Source organism: Fukomys damarensis, unplaced genomic scaffold, assembly GCF_012274545.1.
Source record: "Fukomys damarensis isolate Sample0158 unplaced genomic scaffold, DMR_v1.0_HiC HiC_scaffold_16, whole genome shotgun sequence".
Lineage (NCBI taxonomy): Eukaryota > Metazoa > Chordata > Mammalia > Rodentia > Bathyergidae > Fukomys > Fukomys damarensis.
The window spans coordinates 128,047,755-128,054,143 of record NW_022900928.1 but is presented as its reverse complement, the minus strand read 5'-3'; the positions used below and the strand labels follow the sequence as shown (position 1 = coordinate 128,054,143).

General features: G+C 43.1%; 1 pseudogene; it reads left to right on the top strand.

The window, feature by feature from the left end:
• Positions 1 to 1,107: 1,107 nt before the first annotated feature.
• LOC109117537 lies at positions 1,108 to 1,610 on the top strand (annotated as a pseudogene).
• The last annotated feature ends 4,779 nt before the right edge of the window (positions 1,611 to 6,389 follow it).

The window sequence follows — 6,389 nt, the reverse complement described above, 5'->3', positions numbered from 1 at the left end:
TACAACAGGTACAGAATGCACATAGAAGTCATGTTGCAGAATTTCTCCATAGCTTGATTTTTCCACTCACTACTGGGTTCCTGAAATTTGTCTGTGGTTTTCGCATGTAGCTCTAGCTCACTCATTTATGTGGCCATGCAATTTAATATATTCATCTTTTATTTGGAATCTTTTCCAAGAGAGTCTTTCCTATTTTGATGCCATAAAGACATTCTGTGTTTTTGTCTAGAGATTCTGGCTGCAAACTGAATTGGAGGAGTACTGAATCAAATTTTCCCATAAGGTCAACACTGAACCTTGCCATTGAGTTTGATTTGGCTCTCATCCAATTCGGTTTGTGACCAAAATTGTGGAACAAATTAAGTTCGTGAACAGAAGAGACACCACTGTATTTGTGCATCTAAACATACACAGGTTCAGTAAAAACACAACATAAAAGGTAAGTCTGCAGGTTGGAAGCTAGCCCTGGGAGACTGGGTGGGAGAGGATACGACACCCAGGACTCTCTTGTGTCCTGCAGACTTTATACACACTGGCCACACTAAATTTATGACATTTCTGTCTTTTAAACTAGATTAATTCTAGCTTACTTTACAAATTTTAAAATTCTTTGAGCTTTCTGGTTCTTCTAATAACACTTAGCTTGAAATACCACCATATTATACAGCTACACAAAGGTATTTTTGTTTATATCGCTATTGTATAATTAAAAAAACATTTAAAACCTTTTTATTTTTTATAAATTTAAACTTCTTTATTAAAAACTAAGACACAAACACTCATGGACATGCAGGAACAGGATCATTAATGCCACTGTCCTCCTCCTCCACACCTCGTCCCCCTGGACAGTCTTCAGAGCTGTCCCCTGCTGCCATGACCAGGCTTCTCCCAGATGCTCCTGCAGGGCTAGACAGGATTCTTCTTAAGGCCTGTTGCCCATCAAAAATGGGTCCTCACGCTGCACTTGGCTTGTGTCTTTTTCACAGACCCACTCAGGCAGATAAGCCAACGTGAACACTCCTCTCTATTGAGGGAAACCTTTAGATGCTGGGTTCCATGGTATCAGGCTTTTAAAAAAGCCTTTTGAGGCATCAGTTGCTGTAATAACCTGGACCAGGGCCTCGGTGGTGCTCCTGATGTCTCTCACCCAGCCCCGAAGACCCCCTGTGGGTGAGGGAGTAGTTAGCAGGATCACAACCTTTCAGCTAACTCATTCTACACTGATAATTGGCTGACTGTAACAGGAACTAACATCTGATAATAAAACGAGGATTCTAAACATCCAGTCCAGGCTCACGATGTCAAACACACACCTGGAGAGCCGTGTGGAGTGGTGGCAGCCTCTGTCTTGAGAGCCTAGGTGGCTCCCTGCCTGCGGGAGCAAGGACAGTTTTGCAGTTCTCCTTGAGTTTGCAGAGGAGCGGCTCCATGCCAACCACATCTTCATTTGCTTTCCTAAGAACTGGGAGGACAGAGCTACCTTGCACTGGACATTTAGCTTTTTGGGCTTTGAGATTGCAAGACCAGGGCAACCCCTTGTCCCCAAGAGAGCTGGTGCTTGCTTCATGGCCTACACGTTCGAGAGAGAGTCTGCTGGCAAGGAGGAGTAGTGCCCCCCCTCAGTGTGCTGCACTGGGGGACACAGACTCTGTCCTCTCTTCTGGGGTTATCCATGTGTTGTAATTGTACAAATAAGTGCTCACTCCATATTAGCAGTATATTTCTTGAAGTTTAATGTTGTGTTTGTGATACTGAAGTGTTTGCTTTAATTCTAAATAAAAGTTTATATTTTACTTTTTTATTGCTGGTTGAAAATGAGTCAGGCCCCCTTGCACTGGAGGAGTTGCTCAGTGGAAGTCTTTGGACCCAGTCTTAGGTCTTTTCCCCTGGAAAGACAGGCATTCATCTACTCTTCTCTGCTCTTGAAAATCTGAATAAACATGATGACACCTCAAAAAAAATGTTTATTGAAATCTGCAAAAGCTTCTGTTGCACCCTCACTGTGCAAATTCTTGGGGGTTCTTTCTGTTCTCTTGCAGTTGCCTTTTCACTTGCCTCTTCCTCAGCCCTGGATTCCTGTCACAGTTCTGTTATAGTCTTAGGGGCCCACCACTGATTATGTGGTCTTTTGCTTGAATCATTATTCAGGGCATGATTGTGTTTTGGGCTTTGTGGGCCACACCTTCTCTGTTAAAACTACAGTACTCACCTGTGGGAAAGCAGCTACAGATGCTGACTAAGTTAATGGGTGTAACTGTGTTCTAATAAAACTTTATTGGCAAGAATCAGGCGACGGGCCAGATTTGGTCTTAAACTGCAGTTTGCTAACCTCCAATTTAAGCCTGTTGAGGTTGTATTTTTAACACATTGATACAAAATCCACCTGGAAGTGTGTGTGTGTGTGTGTGTGTGTGTGCACACGCATGTGTGTACCCATTTATGGAATGAGATAGAAACAGCCGTAGGGATCAGCAGTTATGCAAGTAACACAAAGAAATTTATCTTTTCTATACTAATTTTAATGTGTTCCCTGTTATAGCTAAGTTATTTTATATGGTAAATCTCAATGTTCCCTTTATGTTACACGGTTCAATTTATCTATCACTGTGCTACTATAATGTTTTGATTATTATAGATATATAATTTTTATTCCTGGTAGGGAAAAATAAGCATCCTTCTCCAAATTACCTTGACAATACTTGGTCCTTCATCTCTTCTATAAGTTTGGATCAACTTGATAAATTAGAAAAAAATGTGGAATGTGGGTTTTGGTTGGAATTGGGTTGTTTTGCCTAGATTAGGATTCTCAGTATGTTTCTAGCTGAGGGACCCTGGCAGGTCTCTCAGTCTCTGAGCTGAGGAGATGTAGGTAACAGTATCTGCCTTGGAGGGTTATACTGAAGACTAAATGGGTCAGCACAGAAAAAACTTCGCCAGCTGTGCCAGGCATACTGCAAGCATACTGAAATCTTAGCTATTATTAGCTATTAATGTTCTTTGGAAGAAGTCCTCTTAATAAAGATACAGGACAGTTAATCAGGTCAGTCAGTCAAAGAACTTAAGTGGGGGAATTGTAAGTTTCAGACCTACTTTAAGCAATGTATTTGATCTTCAAATGCATAGACGTATATTTGTGTGCCCCAGACCCCTGGAGTCAGGTTCCAGTCCCCGCCTGCCCAGTGTGTGATGCAGGCCTGAGAGAAAGATACACTAAGAGACAGAACTGAGAGAGAGAGAGAGAGAAAGCAGGGGCTAGGACGACCAATGCTGGTACAACCAACAAAGGTCTGGCCAGTCCTAGGCACTGACTTTTATTGGCAAACAGTTGGGGTAAAGGTGATGTGTGGTTTCTATGGAAATTAATGTGAACAAGGCTCAAAAAGAACAAGACAGAGCATTCTCGAGTTAGGAACAGAATGGACAAAATACATGCTTGTAATTGGGACATTGCCCTTCTAGCCTGAAGGTTTTAGTTGTGGGAATGGAATTTGGGCGTGAGTTACTCTGACAGCCCGTAGGCTTCAGCCACACTGACTTCTGTAAACAAGTCAATGGTGGGGTTAGCTCTTCACAGCCTGCTCTGGGCATAATCAGTATCACAGTCCTCTGCATCCGTGCAGCATGGGAAAGGGTTCTGCCGGCCATTGACTCACAATTCCACATGCTAGAACTATGTGGCATGGTCAGTTTTCCCCTCATGGGGTTGGAGATGCTTTTGTCGGGAGCTCATTGTGGTTAATGTGTCTGTGCACACGTGCAGCTGTGTGAGTCTCTCATGCCTTGTGCCCTGAAATGCTGCTTTATCACTGTATTGATCCCGGTCAAGTTTTTAATTTTAACTTCTTAATTTGCAGAAGCGGCACCAGGGGGAGTTGTCGGCCACGGCGGACTTGGACGTTGGGGAGTCGGATTACTCATGGGCGGCTCTTCTGGAGGTGTCAGTTTTTCTGCTGGATTTGCCCAGTTTCCCTCCGCTTTCTTTTCTAGACAGGGAGGACCTGAGGGGCTTTCTGTGTGGGCTCAGTTATACCTGCCTCTCTTCTTCTGTGCTCACGATCACATGTCTCATCCTCACGGGATTTCTAGGACCCAGATTTCCAGCCCTCGGGTTTTATTTGAGGTCTGTAACCTTTGTGAGCAGATCAGTGTTCTCAGAAGTATTCAGGATGGGAGTCCCATTATTATTTCTAAAACTTGAGATTCTCTTTTCCCCACCTCCTTTAAAAACTCACCTCTCAGAAGCGCCACGCCTGCTTGGCAAGTGCAGGATCCTGAGTTCAATTCCCGGTACTGAAAACAAAAAACAAAAAACAAAAAACAAAAAACAAACCCCCAACTCACCTCTGAATTAAAGCATTTTTTATTTTATCTAAATTTGCAAGTATTATTTTTAACCAGAGGAGGGTCTGACCATCAGTTAAATCTGTCACAATGATAAAAGTCCCAAATAGTGAAATTTTCCACCAGTTGCTTTTATTTTATGGAGAGCTTCAGTGTTTGTATATGCAAGGGCAGCCATGGTGCCCGTAATCTTTACACATTAACAATTTGCGTAATCCCACTTGGCAAGCATTTTAAATGAGATTGATTTATCAGCATTCAGAAAACAATTCAGAAGATGCTCTGTGCTCAAAAATCAGCTTGCTGAAAAACTCTTCATGCTTTACCGTTATGCTTTACTGAGAATTTTCCTAGTGGGCTTTTCTAGCCTACTCATTTCATGCCTTAATTGGAGATGCTAAATATTTGTGTATTTTAGAGAGATAATTTGGGTGATCAGTATCGCAGGGCTTCTTTAGAGCTGTCGCCCCTTCGTTGCAGCGCTTGTACGGACATAATTTTACAGGTGCCAGCTCTGTGCTGGGGCTTGAGGTGGCTTGTCACAGCATTGATCCTGCAGTGTCTTGTAAGACAGCACGTGGCTTGCACGACAACTCATTCAGTGGGATGTTCTGCTGCTTCCTTGTGGGGCTGTCTTGTGTCCACAAGGCCGCACAGTCATGGGATGGTGCCTTTCAGCCCCTGTCCTTCACTCTTGCCCTGGCTCCCAGGCTGCAGAGGCTCCGGCCTGTTGTTGAACATCCTGACTTCTTTCCTTTCTAGTTGGTAGGGCCTCTCCCACGCTCAGCCCGGTTCTTACATTCTTTTATTGTTTTTCTTTTGTTTCTTCTGTATTTCATAACTATAAAGGCCTTTTAAGCCTTTTTCAGGAAAAACACCCAGCTTTTAAGAGGCTGTGGCCAGAGGCTTTCTTTTCTGCCACGAAGCGTGATGGATGGCTGAGCACGCATGCAGTTGTGGGGTCTTTGGCTCTTGTTGACTTATAGAAGGTTGCTCCTGGAGCTCCAGGGTCTTCTCTTTCAGTATCTTGAGTTTTATTTCTTTGCTCTTAGCTCTTTTCCTAGGAAAGCTGCCCATATTTGGCCTACTGGGTACAGAGAGCTCATCTCAGGTAAATGAGGTTAGACAACATGAAGACTTTGGATTTATCTGCTGAGCCTCTTGTTCTTGTCCTAGTCCTGGGAGCAGATGGGCATTAAAATTAGAGCAGCTGTTTCCACTTAGGGTTTGAAAAGCTGAAAAAGGAGCAGAAGGAATTTAGCCTGCCTGGAGAGAGAAAAACACACATCAGAGTAGTCAGGAGGCCAACCAGGTCCGTTGACACACTAGGCACTTGGTAGCTTAAACCAAAGCCTTTCCCAAAGAAAGTGACCCTTGGCTTTGCTGTCATACCTGGTCTCAGATGCCTGTTTATTTCTCTCCAAACTTTGGAGCTTAAAAGATATATAACACTTAATAGTAGAAATACTTTGAGTGCAGAACAGGCCAAAAGAAAGCATGGTGTCTCTTTGTTGCAGACAATAAATATTTATTGAGTGCTCACTATGTGCCTGTTTTTACATTTCCCTGCTGTTCCAATCAGTGTCACTTTAAAAACTTTTTAAGAGAGCTGGGTGTGGTGGCACATGCCTGGATTCCAGTCCTCTTGGAGGATTCCAAGTTTGAGCTCAGTGTAGGCCAACTAGTGACTTAGCGAGACTCTGTATGAAAATAAAAAATACAAAAAGGTGGGGGATGTAGCTCAGTGTAAAGGCCCTGGGTTCAATGCTTAATACTGATGATAAAGGAATTAAAACATTTACATGTTTGGGATCCCTTATCTTTGGGGTTCCCCACAAGAGTGAAAGGCTCTTTTCAAAGTTCTGGTGTCTGTGTTGAGTTCTCATCTGGTTTGGCAAGTTTCAAATCTCCTTTGAAAAATTCCTGAGCATGGCTTTCTCCAGTGAAACAGAATATTTGTATTTCTCTCACTGTAGCACAGTTTAATGCATCAGAGCCTTTGTAAAGTATAACACACATCCAGAGAAGGGCCCCAAACAAATATATAT